Genomic DNA, 19,976 nt, shown 5'->3' on the forward strand with positions numbered 1-19,976 from the left:
AAGAAGCTGCATCTCAAGTAGCATCCATGGATGCAAACGAAGCGATGAGGATCCACTTACTTTTTTTTAAAAATTATATCCTGAGTCTTTAAAACAATTTGTGTATTGCATTAGTACACTCTATAAATAGGAACATTAATATGGACTTGCCTATTTAAAAGGGGGATTTAGCAAAGGACATTTCTCTTTGCAGTGGGACAGCTGAAGAGGTATAATTTAACAGCTTTCAGAAGCCCGTCACTGGAGTGATTGAGGTGGACAGAAGGCAGGGACATGACCACGGTCCTTAAAAGACACAAACAGGTGGGAGAGCACAACGCGGGGTGGGCAGAGGGCTGGAAAGTACAAAAGGGAAGAGGCTTGCCTGGAAAAAGCAGAGACTAGGCAAAGCAGAGTGTGAGACTGCCTGGAGAGAGAAGCCCTGGAGAGAGATGGAGAGAGAGAGAGAGAGAGAGAGAGAGAGAGAGAGAGAGAGAGAGAGAGACCCTGAAGAGAGGAATAAGAAGGAGATCAGGGAGAGGAGATGAGACAGGAAAGCGAAGAAGGAAGAGAGGAAATGAGGGGAAGGAAGGAAGAGGAGAGGAGAGGAGAGGAGAGGAGAGGAGAGGAGAGGAGAGGAGAGGAGAGGAGAGGAGAGGAGAGGAGAGGAGAGGAGAGGAGAGGAGAGGCAGACAAACCTGAACCCAGAACACATTTAGACAGATCACAATTCAGATGCAGAGGTAAAGCTTGAACAAATGACAGTCATAAAAAAAAAATGAAAGAGAAACAGGCATGGTACATAGAGGGCTAAATGATAGACTGTCAAAGAGGACAGAGCACATGAGGAAAGGAAAGACCTTGGTTTCTCTGTGAGTGACTGGTAGGATAGAGATTGTGGAGGTAAGAGTAGAAAGGAATGGGGGCGGGGGTCTGTAAAGAGACAAACAAGAAATGAGTACAGGCATAGCGGCCTAACTGTCAGAAAGTCACCGGGTTGTTCAGCTGGGCTGCAGGTAGAGCCACAGCTTTACCCAAGAGGGGACCATCAGAAAGACAGGAGCAGGCAATTTAAGCAGCTAGATACTGGGGGCCGGGGGGAGGAAAAGGAAAGAAAAAATAGATGGAAAGGTGAGAAGCAGGCAAGGAAAGCCCAAAGGAGACACTGGCCCAGAAACCTTCGTAACTTTCTGTAAGAATCTTCAAGGCCCCAAACTAGGCCAAGATTCTGACTGACATTTCTGAGCTCACCAGCTGCTGTTTCCTTGAGAGGATTCTGACAGGAAGCCATAGAAATGCAAGCCAACACTGCCAGCTCTGGAAATAAATAAATAATGACCCAGGTTCTATGCTCCTCAATGGGGGCAGAAGCCTGCGGGGCAAGAAAACCACAGAGGAGGAGGGACCTGCCTGCAACTTGTCCCCAGGTATGTCACTGAGCTGATTCTGCATGCTGCTGTCTCCTCTCTTTGTCCCCTGGCTGTTCCTGCCTTATCCAGCTGTCTTTTTCTCTTTGTGAATTTTTGGGGAGCCCTGTGGGTGATCCGCTTCTGTTATGTGAAGTCAGCAAGGCAGATCTAGGCGAGCAGGTGAAGCTCCGGGTTTCTGCATCTCAAACAAGCAGGAGTGGGAAGTTTCTGACAGAGCGGCCTCCACCTGTGGGGAAGGTGCATGTGGCTGACTTGTGGGCTGGTACTGAAGTGGGGCTTCTGTGTGCAGGAGCTTGGAGCAAAGATCAAAATGGGAGGATACGGGCCCTGGGATACCCAGGGATGGGGGAAGGTGCTGTTTCCGGAATCCAACTGTGGGGAGAGATTTCTTCATAATCATCCAAGGGACTGGCACATTACTTCAGGAAGAGCTAAAGCTTTAGGGCGTTAGGAGTAAGGGGAGAAGAACTCAGCATCATGTGACCTTGAACTTACAGCATGCCTTTAGGGGTGGCTTAAAAATGTTTTAAATACACATTGAATTTTTTCCAAAGAATTCACAGAAATTGTGTGTGTGTGTAATGGATACATCTCAATATATATCTAATATATATAACGATCACCCCAGAAGGCTGAGTTTTCAATGACTCCACAGATGTCCCCACTAAGACAATGTGGAAGTTACAACATTTGGAAAACTAAGAAGCACTCCCTGAACCATGTAGTTCTTTGGGAAGTTTGGACCAGAGCTCAGTGTTCCTGACTTGCCCCTCAGACTTTAAGTAACTGTGAGTCCTCCTTCAGTTTAGTGACTGCACTGGGAGGGAGGGAGTGCAGGGGTGGGGCACAGCTGACTTGGAGTTAATGATATATGCTGTTATTCTGTATCGTTACATTGTTACACTACATATTATCATAATCTCTCTGCAAATGCCACATGAGGGTTTGTGAGCCAGTGACCCTGTGCTGAGCTATCTTCTCAGGAAAACCTGTTACGTCATTTCGCACTTAGTCTTCATCAAACCCCAGTGAACAATTTACTGATAAACACTGGCACCAAGGTTCATTTCAAGTAGCACACAATTTGAGTCAAAACACTTGGCACCCTCCCAGATGGGACGTCCCTCTCTTTTTGGTGTGTTGGCTGGTTGTTTCCTCACTGTTAAAGGAGCTTCTAAGGTTTAGAGTCTAAACACATCTTTGAGACATTTCTTTGAGACAGTTCACTATGTCCCAGCCTCTAATGGTTTTTCCTCCTGTCTGTCCCCTCATTGGTAAGAGGCCAGAATGTAGAATCAGTTCCTTGCCCTTGCCCTGGACAGCATAAGAAATACTGACCCAGTAGTTATCAGTGTGGTCCCCAGACCAGCAACATCAATATTCCCCAGAAACATGCTGCAGTTACCACTTCCAGATCCTATCCCAGACTTACCAACTCAGGACCTCTGAAAGTGGAACTGACCATTCATGTTTAAGTGGGATGGCCAGGAAACTGAATTAGAAACTCATGCTTTTTAAAGGTGATGCTTCCTGGATCCACCATATTCAGATTTCTTCACAGTGGCTTCAGAGTCAATTGTACAAAATTCAACAAAGAGCACTCTTTGTGTGCCAGTCGGTTGTTTCTTTCATCTGGAGTATTTTGAACACAGGTTGCTTGTTACAGTGCTTAAAAGAGTATCTGCAAACACATTGCTTCACTGGGTCAGGAGGGAGTTTAATCTGTGTCATTCTGTCTGTGTGGTGAGCCTTAAGAGACATAGGCTGAGAAATCAAAAGTGGAAGCCATCAGGATGCCAGACAATCAAGACGATAGACAGGTATGTTTCTCAAGAGCACAAGAAGCGTCACCAAGGTCACAAGGACATTTTATATGACCAAGTACAAACATTAATGAAGAAGAAAACATAGTTAAAGTGTTTTATGGAATGAGGCAGTTGGGAAGCTAATTCAGAAGAGCATGGCGTTCAAGACCAGATTGTGATACAAAGCAAAACCATGTCTCAAAAGAGGGGACTCCACCTGTGGAGATGAGCGAAAGGGGGAGGTAGGGGAGGGCGAGATGGGAGGGTGCAATTCCCAGTAAAGACGGAACACTGGGAGGATAGCTCACTAGGGTTACATGTAGCCTTTCTGTTAGCAGTATGCTAACCACTCCTTGTAAAGAAGGTAGTTATGTTTCAGACTCTAACCTTGTATCATCATGTATACAGAAATTCTTCATTAATCCAGACTAAAGTTTCCTTATACTGCTGTGGAGTGCATAGCTTGCAACAGTAATACTTTCATTACTTTAGAATACAAATTCTCCTGATCCTGTCCACTCTCAGAGCAGTGTTTTTTTTTTTTTTCAAAGTCCTCCTACAACTTGCAACAAAACAAAGTGGGTGTAGCTGCCAGAGTGCTCTCAACAGTGTGCTCCCAGCCGGCTGTCAGCATGTAGGGACCTGGACCCTTAGTTCCTCATAGCACTAACAGTTAGCAAGACTGGGAAGTACTAGAATATAAGAATGCTTATCAAGTGATAATAACTACAACTTACCTGCTGTGTGATTTCAGTACGTTTTTTAATCACTTTCTACTCCAAACTTTATTAAGTCATTTCAGATGGGATTTTTATTTCATTTATTGGCTTTTTAAATTTTTTTCGTGTAATAATATATTTTGATTTTATTCTTTCCTCTCCCTGAACTCCTCCCTTGTCCTCTCCACCTCCCTACTATCCAATTTCATGCTCTCTCTCTCTCTCTCTCTCTCTCCCTCTCCCTCTCTCTCTCTCCCTCTCCCTCTCCCTCTCTCCCTCTCTCTCTCTCTCTCTCTCTCTCTCTCTCTCTCTCTCTCTCTCTCTCTCTCTCTCAAAAGCAAAACAAAGAAAGCACACACACAAGTCAGTTTTGTGTTAGCCAACTGCTTTGAGCATGAACCTGCCCTGGGCTGAGGTTGATCTACCAGTGTCACTCCTTCAGAGAAAACTGATGTTCCCTTCCAGCAGGTATCAGTTGCAATGAATTTCTTGGTTAGGAGTGGAACTTTGTGTCCAAGTCCCCTTCTGCTTGAAAAAAAAAAAATAAAAATTTCAAATAGACCTCATAGGACTGGTGTAAGCATAAAGATTCCAAACCAATGCTTTTGTAGCCTGTTGGCTCCTTCCCATCACTGGTCCTGTCCCTCCCTGAAGTCCCAGCTCTGAATCACCTGGGTGAGATGTTAGAAAGGAGAGAAAGTTAGTGTAATGTCACCAGTACCCCCTGTTCTAAGCTAGGTGTCAGAGTGCCTAGAGGGAGAGAAGGTAGAATTTGGAGCTGGTGCTGCCCCGGATGCCCCTAAAAAGTTAAACCAGGATTTATACCCATGAGTCAAACAACACTCAGAACTGGTCAGTGCTTTAAAAATAGCAAAACCTCCTGGCTGAGCCCCCAGGACAAAGAGGATCCTATCACCAGATACTCCCCTTTGCTTGCCTTAGAGAGAGGGCACTCTGACGTGCTTCCTATCCTGTCAGCTGGATGACAGTCCCAAAGGACTGGTAAACTCTAGAATGGCCTGTTTCATGAACAAACGACCAAGATTACCAGTAGCAGATGTCAGACTGAAGGCAAAAGTCGTCAGACATTGGAGTGAGGCCTCTCTGTGAGGCCACTCCTCCCTGTGCTTCCACTGTTACAAACAGAAAGCTTGACCAGGCTCAGAGACAGAACAGGGAAGGAACACAAAGATGCCTTCACTGGAGATGCAGAGAGGGAGCTGCAGGTGACATTCAACATGGCCCAGGTCTTTTCTCCTCTTTCAGTAAAGGGCTGACAGTCTCAATGCAGATCTATCATCAGAGAAAAACATGCCCTGTAGTAACTAAAGGGAATGTCTGAGCATCTTACTAAGTCACTCACAAAGGTCCCCACACTGAGACTGGGGCCCCAGGACTCAGCACAATGGGATGATTCTTGTTAGATGCTGATGAAGACCCTTCCTCTCAGCTTCTTTACAGACATGTCAAAATGTTTTCAGGGCTTTTTTGAGGCAGACCAGAATTCTTAGGAGGACATCTTTTAGTAATAGTGAAGCTTTCCTAACTACTTATGAGTAAATCCATATATAAGAATAATTTTATGTAAATGAAAGGCTTTTAAGTAGGTCATGCATAAAGCCCCACATGGTATGCATACCTAGTCACTGAATTAGTAAGGAAGATATTAAATACTACTATTATTAATAATAAAACAATTTTTTAAACTAATACATGCTCACAGCACTTTACACTTCCCAAAAGTCTCTCACTGGAGTTTCTTGTTGCATAAGCATTATTGTTCCCATGTTTCAAATAAGGAAACTGAGGCTATAATCAAGTCCCGGTCTTCACCCTCATACCCGTTGCATCCAATAACCTTGGAGATTACAGCACTGTGTTGGTCTGTAATCTGCTCTTCTCCCTGGCTCAAACCATTCCCAATTTTCTCAAAATCTCAGAAATGTTCCAAAGACTATCACCAGGAATTCACCATCCTCATGTCCTTGTAAGTCAGTGTTTGTACTATTTGTGTTCTACTACACAAATGTTCAGCTCAGGAAAAAAAGACAAGACAAGACGAGGAGAGGAGAGGAGAGGAGAGGAGAGGAGAGGAGAGGAGAGGAGAGGAGAGGAGAGGAGAGGAGAGGAGAGGAGAGGAGAGGAGAGGAGAGGAAAGGAAAGGAAAGGAAAGGAAAGGAAAGGAAAGGAAAGGAAAGGAAAGGAAAGGAAAGGAAAGGAAAGGAAAGGAAAGGAAAGGAAAGGAAAGGAAAAACTACGGCTGTTGCTTATGATTTTGGCACCACTTTCACTGTTGCTTAAGTCCTGATGCTTCTCAATACCCTTGCTTCGTTGAAATGAGGGAAGAACACCTTAGAATTGGAGGCTTTTATGAATTAGTCAATTGTGGGATCGAGTTGGGTGGTGGAGAATAAACCCTGTTTTCAGTATCGTGCTGAGTGACATATTATCATTAGCTTGTTCTCTTAAGACACTCAAGACCTTCACGTGGTATCTCATTAATCACCAATCACCTTTTGGTGGGCAGATGGGGCTCCTCAACCACTACTTTCAGATAAATATCCTGGGATCTGGCTATAGATGAGGAGAAAGGTGGGTGTTACCAACACAACACAATGTACAAGTGACTGGATGACACACCTAGTCTCCCAAGTCTCCTCAACACCACCCATCAAAGGCATAATAATATAAAGGCTAACATAAAGTAATTAAATGATCTGGAAACACGTAACACACAGTTTCTTTATCAACGTTCTTTGTCAACCGCAAGGAAGCGTGTGTCTTTATGTTCTCCATCTTACAACCCTTCCCGCCATTTTTTTAAAGATTTATTTATTTATTTATTTATTTATTATATGTGAGTACACTGTAACTGTCTTCAGACACTCCGGAAGAGGGAGTTAGATTTTGTTACAGATGGTTGTGAGCCACCATGTGGTTGCTGGGATTTGAACTCGGGACCTTTGGAAGAGCAAGCAGTCGGTGCTCTTAACCACTGAGCCATCTCTCCAGCTCTTCCAATGCTATCCCAAAAGTCCCCCAGACCCTCCCCCACCCACCCACTCCCATTTCTTGGCCTTGGCATTCCCCTGTACTTAGGCATATAAAGTTTGCACGACCAATGGGCCTCTCTTTCCACTGATGGCCGACCAGGCCATCTTCTGATACATATGCAGCCAGAGACACAAGCTCCGGGGGTACTGGTTAGTTCATATTGTTGTTCCACCTATAGGGTTGAAGACCCTTTTAGCTCCTTGGGTACTTTCTCTAGCTCCTCCATTGGGGGCCCTGTGTTCGATCCAATAGCTGACTGTGAGCACCCACTTCTGTGTTTGCCAGGCCCCGGCATAGTCTCACAAGAGACAGCTACATCTGGGTCCTTTCAGCAAAATCTTGCTAGTGTATGCAATGGTGTCAGCGTTTGGAGGCTGATTATGGGATGGATCTCCGGGTGTGGCAGTCTCTAGATGGTCCATCCTTTTGTCTCAGCTCCAAACTTTGTCTCAACCTTCCATGGGTGTTTTGTTCCTCATTTCTAAGAAGGGGCAAAGTGCCCACACTTTGGTCTCAAAGTCATCTTTGAGAGAAGACAACATCTCCTTTGACCTGAGTAGCCCGCTACAGAGTTATCTGTCCCTGGCACTGTGCTTTGGATAGACCAATCCACCAAATGTGCAGGAAGTTTGGCCATAGATTCCCTTACATAAAGCTTATGCTTAATCCAAGAAGAATGGTATCCTTTCAGAGCAGAAAGAATCTTAAACAGCCAATAGATTACATTAAGTGAATTACTGGATTGTTCCCTGTGTCATGCAGAAAGATTTTGACTAGTATGCTAGTATGCCTGGATCATTTTCCTACACACCTAAGGGAGGGAAACACACACACACACATGACTTCTAAATCAATGCAATACCAGCATACCAAGCTCAAAACTGCAGAAGGATGAAAATGGAATATAAAACCTTTGTGTCCTTCCTTCTTTCCTTCCTTCCTCCCTTCCTTCCCAACACCTCTTACCTTCCAAGCTCTCATAAAGAAAGCCTGGACTGATCCAAGGCTGTTCTTCCAATCTGGTTTGATTTTTCTTTTTTTTTAATAATTTCCATTTGCATATAAGTAATTTAATTCACTTCTAGAGCCATATCTTCATGTGTAAAACCAGAAACAAGCGGGTAAAACAGTTTCACATAGATATGAGGATTCAAAGAGCTGGCATAGGGAAGACATTGAAAATGATCCTGTCATATAAAACTTATCTGAAAAAAGTTACTTTTTATTATTATTAAAAAGTTATTATTGTTTGTTGATTGTATGAAGCAGCCCTCACAGAGCTATGAGCCAGTTCGGGACCCTTCTTCTCCTCTTAGCTTGCTTCTCTATTTCCTGACAGAGAATTCTATGCCAAGAAGTTCAAACCCTTAATTTTCCCCATCCAGGGTGATCAGTCAGACCCTGAATGGCTCAACAGCTGCCAGTGTCCATTCATCTCCTACAGCCCAGGCCTCACAGATTGTGACGCAGGTGATTGGCCACGAGCAGCAGGGGCTGAACAAAAAAAGATCCCTTCCACAATGAACAATTGTGTTGGAATGCTCATCTGGCAGCTGCAGCCTGTCAGCATATTCCAAGCAACCCAAATAGGAAGTACAATAGCGCCTGGGCCAGCCTCTAAGCTGAGCAGTTCTCCACATGTTACCCCTGTTTTAATGTTCTATTAGTTCCATAATATTAAGGAGGAAGAGGGGAGGGGGGATGGGGAGGGGGGAGGAAGAGGAGGAGGAGGAGAAGGAGAAGGAGGAGGAGGAGGAGGAGGAGGAGGAGGAGGAGGAGGAGGAGAAGGAGAAGGAGAAGGAGAAGGAGAAGGAGAAGGAGAAGGAGAAGGAGAAGGAGAAGAAGAAGAAGAAGAAGAAGAAGAAGAAGAAGAAGAAGAAGAAGAAGAAGAAGAAGAAGAAGAAGAAGAAGATGAAGAAGAAGATGAAGAAGAAGAAGAAGAAGAAGAAGAAGAAGAAGAAGAAGAAGAAGAAGAAGAAGAAGAAGAAGAAGAAGAAAAAGAAGCATTTTCAAATCCACCCTGCAACCTGCACCCTGGTAATTATAGTGATAACACAGGTTGCCTGGCCATAACTACGCTGAAATCTCTAGTGGCCTTTGGGGGAGCCTTGGGGTCCTTGATCTCAGACTGAAGTGTATAGGGGGAAATTTGTTCCCAACAAGCTCTGCCTGTTAGGCCAAGATGGCACCTTACTCCAGGATAGTTTCTGGGAGTGTAGAATGGATGAAGTCAGGTCCCAGAGATTCTTCACACTTCTCACTTGTGCAAGGAAGAAAGCAGCTTTTCCTTCTGCGTGACAAGTGCCTCGGAGGACACAGCTTCCCCAGGCCACATGCTTCTTTATATCCTCATAGATATCTCAGCACTATGGAATGTAAGGAAGTGTGTGGTTTTGGCAAGTGCTTCTTCAAGGCCGATGGCTCCACCCAGAGAATATGCTGTTGACTTCTTCGTTCCTTGGCTACATTTTCTTACCTGCAGGTGCCCTCTTCCCCAGAAATCTACCTCTACAGACTTCTCCCACAATACTGGGTTTCAGGTCAACTATGCTCCCCATCCTAGCCCCTTTATACCAACATCCTTCACATCTACTCTCAGGGAATCAGCTCCCGGGGTCCTAGTTCCTTCCTCTGCTCATATGGCTCCTGCAATGGATGTTTCTACCAAGCAAGCTCAGGGATAGTTCATGGTGCCAGGTGTGTGACTTGTGTTATAAACAGAGAGTATACAACTACTGGGCTCTGAAGAACACCACCCTGGTAGAAGGCTCCACATCTCCTGGCCCTGCTGCTGTTCTTTCTACTTCACAACCCCATGTCAGTGTGTTGCTTCTGGGTCACACTGTCTGAAGAAAGATGGGGGTCCTAAAATAGTGCTGCAATCATTCAGTGGCCTAAGTTCCTTTGTTCTCAACCCAGTGCCCTGTGTTCCCAGTTCTGACTCTAGTGTCTAAGCTCATGTCATGAAGGAGGTAGACTCTAGAGGGAAACCGAGAAGAGGCGCTGTAGTGATATGCCAGATGCAGGCTAAGACTCCATTAAACATGCAGCCTGAGCTCTTACCCAAAACAAAATGAAGCACCATGGCATTTGAAGACTGGCACCATGCCCAGAAGCCCAGAATGGCAAAAAAGGAAGATAAAGGATATGTGTATTTCCTGGACCCTCAAAAACATCAGCATACCGAACACACTGGGCAGTGTTCATACTCCCAAGTGAGATGCAGCCACACTGGGGACCACTACATCCCTCTTTCAGGAACCAGGTAGTTCCCTAGCTACCATCATGAGCATGCCACCCTATTCTTCTGGGGATAGGTGAGAGTGTGGAACAGGGGTGGTGGATGGGGGGAGATTAATAGAGAAGGGCCAGTTAGAGGACTGAGCATAGGATCGTACCACTGTGGATCAGTTCCCAGGAAGTGGGTAATTTGGAAAAATTGTTGTCACACTTAGGGTATTCCTGGTGTCTAGGGTGTGGAGACCAGGGGTGCAACGAAGCATGTATAGTGTACAGACCATCTCCATAGCAAAGAAGTACCCAGGTCAAAATGTCAATGTGTGAAGATCGAGAAAACCTGTATTTATTAGTATGGTGTCCGACACTGGCATTTTCCAGGAAAAAAAATCTCTGTCCTTTCTGTTTTAGACTTCAGTCTTTTTTATATAAAATATCTGATGCTTCAAACTGAACTTCTTTCCATTGACAGCCTATCTTTTTTTCTAACTAGCCCATGGATTTTTTTTTCTACCCTGGTGTTTGGTTTCATGTCGTTCTGAAATCAGAGATATGTTATATAGATGGCTGTGTTGCTGAGGCTGGATCAAAAGACATGGGCAAACACAAGGAAAGAGTTGGGGGAGCTGTGTTCAGAATTCTTTTTCAGAAATAATCTCAGACAGCCAGGCTGTCTCTGCCCCTGCAGTTGCCTGGCTTCTTGTTCCCTAACATAAGCTGTGGACAAGATAGACATGGGAGGAGATAGAGGGCAGGAGTCACAAGACGCCTATCATTAGAAAAAGGACAGTGGAGAAGGTAAGATTGTGACAGCCAAGCCAAGAAGATTCACACCAAGGAGGTGTGGCCCAGGACACAGAGGAACTTTAGTACTATCCTAGAGTCACACTGTATTTTGTAATGCTAATTTCTCTCATCACAACATTCATACATGATAGGTGTGCCTTTATCCAGTTGCCTTTTCTGCAGTGCCCTGTTGGGTGCTTTAAAGTATGAGGTACCTTGATGATTCGAGACAGGCCTCTCTAACTAGAGTCCATCTGGAAGAAGCCAGGCACCTGGCTACCTCACTTCTAAACGTGTCCAGTGGATTTTAACACATTCACAGATAAGTATAAATTCTTGTTGATGAGTGATGGGGCACACTCTCTAGGCAAGATGGAGTTAAAAGTGAAGTTTTGGCCTCAGAGGCAGGCATAATTGCCCCTCAGACTCTCCTACAAGCCTTGCTAGTCTCCTCTGTGTACCCTAGGAACTTAGAACACCCTTCATTACTATCAAAATTCACAAGAGGCAAACTAGGCATGTTTTCCACAGTATAGACAAACATGCTGACCTGTCAAGATGCTACTTAACACCTCAATACCAAACATCATTATATGATATTTCTCAGTATCAAATTCTCAATATCAAATAAATAATTAATAAATAGATAAATAATAAATAAATAAATAAATAAATAAATAAATAAATAAATAAAATCAAGAATGCATCAGTGGATTTTGAACCCAGAAAATTTCAGGATGGTTTTGTTTGTTTTATTTTGTTTTGTTTTTAGAGACAGACTTTCTCTGTGTAGTGTTGGCTGTCCTGGAACTCACTCTGTAGAACAGGCTGGCCTCAAACTCAAAGATCCATCTGCTTCTGCTTCCCAAGTGCTGGAATTTTAGGTGTGTGCCACCACTGCCTGGCCATACTTTCTTCTCAATGACTTCTATTTATCAAGAAGAAGAAAACATGTTAGCCAGTAACTAGCCCCAAAGGAGAAAGTTGGTTTTCTGCAAGCACTCAACTATCTTTTCGGCCTACATCTTTCCTCTCCTTATGCCAATACCTTATGGAGATAGCAAGCCATATTTTCGGGGAGCCTTTCCTTCTTACCTACACTTGATCTCACTTTACTACTAACAAGCCGAAAGCAGAGGATACCCCTTCTATTCAATGGTTCTCAAACTTTAGATACCTCAGAATCACTGGGAAAGCAGGGTACATGAGTTTGGGGACCCCACTCCTGGGTATGTCAGGGTGGTAAATGTTACTTTTCGCTTAAAAGGTCAACTTGTAAGTTCTTACATACTGGAATCCAGACTTCTTCATGATCTACAAGAACCAAAAATGCCTCTGTTTCCCTCGATAGACTCTACTAAAGTCAGTTCCACCCATTCTTTCAAACCAAAGGACTGTGATAGCTATTACTGGGAGAAGGAATGAATATAATATATTTAAATAATAAAAAAACTGTCAAACAATGTAAATTAGTGAATTGTAGTTACCATATTCATATGAATGAGCCTTACAGATATCATGTAAGGTAAAATTAAAATGCCACAGATAAATATTTATAATATTAAAATATATTGATTCAGAACATGCATAAATGAGAAAAGCTATAAAGAAAAACATCTAAATTACAAGAAAACAAGAAACTCAGTATCATAGTTACTGTATATTCCCCACCCACTTATATTTCATTTTTAATGCAAACATGATACATTCATAGAGGGTTATATAATGTACATTTACATATGCATACAAATATACTTGACAATGTTAAGGTTATTTTAGAATATAAAAGAAAAGAGTGTCTATTTTTTCCATATTCTATAACTGTATTCCATTTTCGTGCCTAATGTTCCAATTTGAAAAAAAAATAAGAGCTAAATAAAATAAATAAATAAAAACTAAAAAGCATACGACTTTGTGAGATTTCTTTCAAGCTCTGTGAGAGGTTAGTCAGGATAATGTTCTCTTTGGGGTTGATTCATGCTAATGTGGTTCTCTCTGTTACAGGCTTGGACAAGTGGTGCTCAAACTCCAAGGACTTCACAAGCTTCAGGCTGCAGTCACCTCCAAAGGGAGTGGCCCCCTGCTCTGGCTGGTCAAACGGAACCAAGTCCGTCTTCCTGAGAGGTTTGGTCCCCTTCAACCAGCTACAGCAGGGCTGGCAAAGCTCAATATTTGGAGAAAGAGAAGAGAAGAGAAAATAGCTGCTACAGCCTTGCTTATGAAAAGTAATGCTGGTTTTGCCATCATAGCCTTATGTTCCCAAGAAGGAAGAAGAAAGGAGAAAGCCCAAGTTCACAGGTCACATGCTCAACACACAGAATCCTCTGCCACACACACACCTTCTAAATCACCCACATTTAGAGCCATGCACACATCTTCCATGCACACCCACTAATGATGCTAAGGATGGAACTTGAGCCAACCTTAGACCAGTCAGTGGCAGAATATGATACATAGGAGACAGGTCTTCTGCTCACAAGGACACAGAAGCATAAGTAAGGCCACTGACCATGGAAACACAACACAGTACAATGGAAATGCAGTCGAGAACATGCTTAATCCAAGATATAATTCATATATATATATATATATGTGTGTGTGTGTGTGTGTGTGTGTGTGTGTGTGTGTGTGTGTATGGATGCTTGCATATATATATATACATATATATATATATACATATATAAGTATCTATGAATATGGATGTATATGAGTATATATAGTTGACTGAGTTCGCCGTGACATTCTACATCATTTTCCATGAAGCTGAGAACTTTATGTACACTGAGACTAAAGTACACAGAAAGAGGTTGCCTAGCTCCCAGTGGCTGATACCAGTAATTAAGGTAAAACCTTGGCTTCCTGTTTGAATCCTACCCATCTTGTCGATTAGCTATGATGTGCGCTCAGTCAAATAGCCTCAGTTACCTCCGTAAAAACATTAGTTGCTTCTTCACCAGTAAATGGAAAGAGTGACCTGGATCACACTATTGTTCTAAGATTTTGAGAGGACAATGTCTGTAAATAACCAGCCATAATCACTCAGAGAATGTGTGTTTTGCTGTATGACAATGATGGTGTCATGCCCAGAGGCATGGCTCCCAGAGAAGGAAAAACAAATTTTAAAAGATAATATTTCCAAAATAAATTTTACATTAATTTTGGTATACTTATATTCCCACTATTGATTCTACTAGCATGCAGCATACATTCATCCTAGTGTGTACTGTTCGTATGTAATGCTTTTTGCTAAAAATTGCTTCACGTGTGAGATTCTACTGCCTGGGAAGAGGTTTCTGACAGCTGTTGAGCTTGCTCTATAGCACAGAGCCTCCTGGGTGTGTGAGGCTATGAAGCATGTTTTCTAAAGGCAGAGAATGAACACGGCTGCAGCTGGCTGCCTGCCCCTCCACTCTGAACCTGTTTCCTCATGGAAAGAATGGAAACATCAATAATTATCTATAATAAAAAGAATTTGTGGGAGTGAAAAAATATACAAGGGTCTAAAACTAGGACTGGGTGCACAATGTGGTTTTTCTCTTTGACAATGCTTTTAAAACCAAATTGGTATTCATTAAACTTTTCTCTAATAATTGCTTGCACTTGTCGTTTATTTATTCTCAACATAAACTGTAGAATTGTGAGATTTCTGTTAACTCTTTAGATACACAATGCCTGATCAAACCAGTGGTAAGAGAGTGAATGGCAGGCCTCTCTTTCCTTCCCCAACTTTGTGGTGTGATGGAACTTTGCCTAGAGTTAGGCACATGTATTGCAAATAGTGGAATCAGGAAGATCTGGAGGTCGCCATGTTCCTTTAGCCTGAAATGCAGCTGAGAAGACAGAAAGGCTCAATCACATACAAATAGACATGGCATGACGAATGCTAGGGGAACTAAACAGAAGGAAACTTGGCCATCCAGGAGGGAAGAAATCAGGTACACGAAGATTAGATGTGTGGGTTGGAGAGATGGCTCAATGGTTAAGAACACTAGCTGTTCTTCCAGAGGTTCTGGGTTCAATTCCTAGCAACCACATGGTGGTTCACAACCATCTGTAATGAGATCTGATGCTCTCTTCTGGTGTGTATGAAGACAGTGTACTCATATACATGAACATAAAATAAGTAAATCTTAAAAAAAAAAACACTGTCATGAATAGACACACATGGGGCAAAGTACTCATATACATAAAACTAAAATAAATCTAAAAATTTTTTATTTTATTTATTTATTTATTTATTTATTTATTTATTTTATTAGATATTTTCTTTATATACATTTCAAATGCTATCCCGAAAGTTCCCTATACCCTCCCCCCACCCTGCTCCCCTACCCACCCACTCACACTGCTTGGCCCTGGCATTCCCCTGTACTGGGGCATATAAAGTTTGCAATACCAAGGGGCCTCTCTTCCCAGTGATGGCCGACTAGGCCATCTTCTGCTACTTATGCAGCTAGAGATACAAGCTCTGGGGATACTGGTTAGTTCATATTGTTGTTCCACCTATGAGGTTGCAGACCCCTTCAGCTCCTTGGGTGCTTTCTCTAGCTTCTCCATTGGGGTCCCTGTGTTCCATCTTATAGATGACTGTGAGCATTCACTTCTGTATTTGCCAGGCACTGGCATAGCCTCATACGAGACAGCTATAACAGGGTGCTTTCAGCAAAATCTTTAAAAAGATTAGGTATGTGGTGACTGAAATAGGCATCAGAAGATCAAGAAAAGGTCATGTACAAATGTGGGTTCTTACTGCCAAAGTGCTTGATAGAGCCAGGCAAGACCTTATAAGGCTAAGATTAAATAAGTTAGAAAGAAACCAACCTACACACAGCTAGAGTTGGAGAAGAGAGCCACGCCTCTACTTACTGGGTGATTTGGGAACATGGGTCAAAGACTTATTGGAAGTATAGGAAAATGGACTGAACATCTTCTTCAATACACCATCCCTCCCTCCCACCCCCACCACTGCCACCGCCCTTACCCTTGGTCAAAACACCTTTGAAGGCTCCAAGGTGGGACCATTTGCAGACACATCCTGACTCCAAAGCCAAGGTAACATACTGGCCCCTTGCTACATCTCAGCATCAAGTTTCTGTTTAATCATCACAAGACTAGGACCAGAGCAAATGGAGTTTGGCTCTCACTTACCACCAGAGTGACAGATGGGACTTCTAAGAAAGTATGTTTTCTAGTAAGTTTGTCTAAAGAGTCTTCAAAGCCAAACTCTGCCCTCAACAAGAAATCCAGCAGAATCAAAGAACTGGGCATCCTGTCCCAAGCTGCTGCCATTGATCTTGCCACAGCCCCCTTTTTAGGGCAGAAATCTAGGTTAAGCCACCCTGTGAGGCATGTGGTTTTACTGTCAGTGTGTTCCCTTCCTGTGTGTTCCTGCATAGCAGCATCCCCATGCTGCTTCTAACCGGCAGGGCATGGTGTCACTCTGGTAGAACAGAGACTCTGGGTAACCCCCGTGGCTGCCAAGAGTCAGCCCTATAAGGATGAAAATAATTGCATAAAAATGCTGAAAGGACTTTTGCCCATGAGGAATTGATGGAAATAGTTTGAGACTAACTACCCTGCAGACGGACACGGGAAGAGGAAAATTCCATTACACACACTTCATCAAAGATTGCATCTATGAATTTATATATATATCCCCTGTTTCTACCTCCCAAGTGTTGGGTTAGGGATATGGATCACCATACTGAAAATTCTTTTTTCCTTTTTAAAATTGTGTGTGCATGTATTGCGTTGTGTATATATGATGTGATACATGCTTTTGTGTAAGAGTATGGGGGCATGCATGCCACTGTGCATATATGAAGGTTGGAAGACAAACTACCATGTCTGAGGAAAGGTCTCTCATAGGTTCCCACTGTATGAGTCACACTAGCCGGCCATTGAACTTCTGAGAATTCTTTTGTCTACACCTCACATGTTCCCATAGGAGCCAAGGATTACAGACCTGTGTTACTGCACAAGTTTTTTTATGTGGGTTCCGGCAATCCATATCCAAGCTATCTGGCTTGCCAAGTCATGGTAATTCCCAATGTTGATAAGCCTGCTGGCCAACAGGCAACTCTCAAACAGTCAAGGTATGATGCTGAGTCCTGCATCTGCTATGGATATCACACTTCAATACACAACATTATCATCCCAGAACAGAGTCCTTTCTGTATGGATCCTTGCACTTGTAATTAAAGAAACAGTGTTTTAAGCCGGGCGTGGTGGCGCACAGCTTTAATCCCAGCACTCGGGAGGCAGAGGCAGGTGGATTTCTGAGTTCGAGGCCAGCCTGGTCTACAAAGTGAGTTCCAGGACAGCCAGGGCTACACAGAGAAACCCTGTCTCGAAAAAAAAAGAAAAACAAACAAACAAACAAAAACAAAAACAAAAAAAAAGAAAGAAATGGTGTTTTAAATTTGTTGGACATAAGTGGTCCAAGCTGGTCTTAAATTCTGAGTTTCTACTTCAGTCTTTCAGGCATCAAGATTATGGGCATAAATCACCATAGCAGGATTCAAATTTTTCTCTATTTTTTCCCTTTATTTTGCGGTTTTGTTTGTTTGGTTTTTGGTTTTTGGTTTTTTTGGTTTTTTGGGGTTTTTTTTTTTGTTTTTTTGTTTTGAAGCAGGCTAGTCTTAAACTTGCCATATAATTGATGATGGCCTTGAACCCCTGATCCTCCTGCCTACACTCCCCAAGTGCTAGGGTTAGAGAACTAAGCCTCCATGCAGGACTTGAGATTTTTGTTTTATCTTTTCATGGTGGAGCACCATCCATACTCTAAACCAATAAAAAAAAACACTATGTAAGGTGAGAAAAGGTCCTCACTGGAGATGCAGTTTGGAGACAATGGGACCAGATCTGCACTTTTCCTACGTATGACCTTGCTTCAAGCTAGACAATTCTTGCAGGCAGTGCTGAGATTTAGCACTGACTCCCCCAAATGCAATTCTCCTGTGCCACTCACTCTCAGGGCAGATTCTAAAATAAGACAGATGACATCTCTATAAAACCCATTCCACTGCTAAGACCAGCAATGACTCTACTCTGAGAATCTCATGTTCTAAGGAGAGACTTCATACATGTTCTCGACTGAGCATCTCATGTTCCAAGGAAAGAGACTCCATACATGTTCTCGACAGAAAGGCATTCATCTGTTTCCTACACAACCTAGTGTTACCCATTTCCTCAAAAGTTTCTTCTGAGGAAAAGTTACATTAGCAGCATTTAATCCACCCCAAGTAATTCCCAGCTCTCTCTCTCTCTCTCTCTCTCTCTCTCTCTCTCTCTCTCTCTCTCTCTCTCTCTCTCTCCTTCCCTCCCTCCCTCTCTCTCTCCCTCTCTCTCTCCCTCGCTCTCTCTCTCTCTCCTAGATATCTAGCAAGAGGCCTTTATGCACTTGGAGCTTTCCACTGAAGTGCCAGGAACACTTGTTTTAACAGAAAGTAAAAAAGAGGCACACTTAGGAAATTTAACTAAATACCGAAGCACATGGAACTCACTCCCAAGTTACTTGATAGTCCAGAGGACTATCAAATGACATTACCCAAGGGGTTCCTTTAATGAAAACTCTTAATTATTCACTATTTCTTCAGAGAAATAAAATCAATAGGATACGGGTGCTTCTGTATCTATGCTTGTATATGTGTACATATCTGTCTGTCTGTGTTTGTGTGTGTGTCTGTGCTTGTGTCTGAGTGTGCCTCTGTGTGATTGTCTGTGTATGTGTGTGTGTGTGTGGCTGTGTGCCTGTGTGTATATATGTATGCGTATATATATATGTGTGTCTGTCTGTCTGTCAGTCTGTGTCTGTCTGTCTCTATCTCTACCTTTCTCTGTCTTTCTGTCTCTGTCTCTCTCTGTCTCTCTCTCTCTGTCTGTCAGTCTCTCTGTCTTTGTCTGTTTCTCTGTCACTCTGTGTATGTCTCTCTGTGTGTCTCACTCTCTGTCTCTGTCTCTGTCTCTTTCTCCCTCTGGTAATTCACTGAGTCCAGTCTGGTCCTGCTTGCCGGAATGCTGACCAATCTTTTTCCTTCGATCTTGTCCAGATCACAGGAGCTGTGGTGCATTTAGGAATTCGACAGCCATGTTGTGTCCAGAAGATGGCATCCCACAGCAGTCCTTTACTTTCTCCAGTTCCTACAGCCTCTCTGTCTCCTCTTCCTCCATGTTCCCTGAGCTTTGGTGGAGACATTCCATAGGACTGAGCACTCACAAGAGCGCTTAGACCAGTTAGGGGTCACTTCATTACCTGCTAACCTCTTACTACAGAAGCTCCCCCGGCCAAGGCGAGAGCTACACTAACCTATGGATATAAAATATAAATACTTAGGAAGAAGGTTAATAAAGAGATCCATTAACAAAACAACAATATTAGGTACAAGGCACCCCCATCCAGGGTCTGTGACCAAAGCCATGGCCTTTTAATCACATTTACAGTGCTTAGGCACTAGCTGTTTAACAGACTCCTTAATAGGCAGACAGGGAGCAGAGCCACGGCTAGGTAATGAAGACATAAACTCCCAAGATAGCCAGCATCTCTCTCACCTTCTAATCTGAGACATCAGTTTAAAATAAAGGCCTTGTGGGCTTTTTCTCCTTTTTCTCCTTTCTCTCACTCTCTCTCTCTCCTTTGTGTGTGTGTGTGTGTGTGTGTGTGTGTGTGTGTGTGTGTGTGCCAGTAAGTCACATACACTAATGGGCTGTCTCAACAAGTTCAAGGCCAGATAAGAAATGCTTACACAACAGTTGTGGGTCAATCAGCTATGCTGTCTTTCTTCAAACTGACCAACCCTAAATTAGGGGGAGAAAGACCCTACAAAGACTTTAAAACCTCCCAGGAGGCTGGACTTCAGCTTGGCTTCCCTAGTTATGGATTCTGTCTCCCAACTCCCGCCCCCCACCCCCCGACTCCATCCCTGTCCCTTGTGTCACTTTCCCCCCACCCCATCCCTGACTCC

General features: G+C 43.3%; 1 long non-coding RNA gene and 2 other non-coding genes across 3 annotated transcripts; all 3 read left to right on the top strand.

The window, feature by feature from the left end:
* The first annotated feature begins 183 nt into the window (after nucleotides 1-183).
* Lincmd1 (long intergenic non-protein coding RNA of muscle differentiation 1) lies at nucleotides 184-13,260 on the top strand. Its single transcript, NR_131249.1, has 3 exons — nucleotides 184-303; nucleotides 1,252-1,406; nucleotides 13,015-13,260. It is a non-coding gene; the product is annotated as a long intergenic non-protein coding RNA of muscle differentiation 1 (long non-coding RNA).
* Nucleotides 9,312-9,384, top strand: Mir206 (microRNA 206). The gene has a single exon (NR_029593.1). It is a non-coding gene; the product is annotated as a microRNA 206 (primary transcript).
* On the top strand, nucleotides 13,071-13,189 carry Mir133b (microRNA 133b). Its single transcript, NR_029902.1, has one exon. It is a non-coding gene; the product is annotated as a microRNA 133b (primary transcript).
* Nucleotides 13,261-19,976: the final 6,716 nt, after the last annotated feature.

This window comes from Mus musculus, chromosome 1 (assembly GCF_000001635.26).
Source record: "Mus musculus strain C57BL/6J chromosome 1, GRCm38.p6 C57BL/6J".
NCBI lineage: Eukaryota > Metazoa > Chordata > Mammalia > Rodentia > Muridae > Mus > Mus musculus.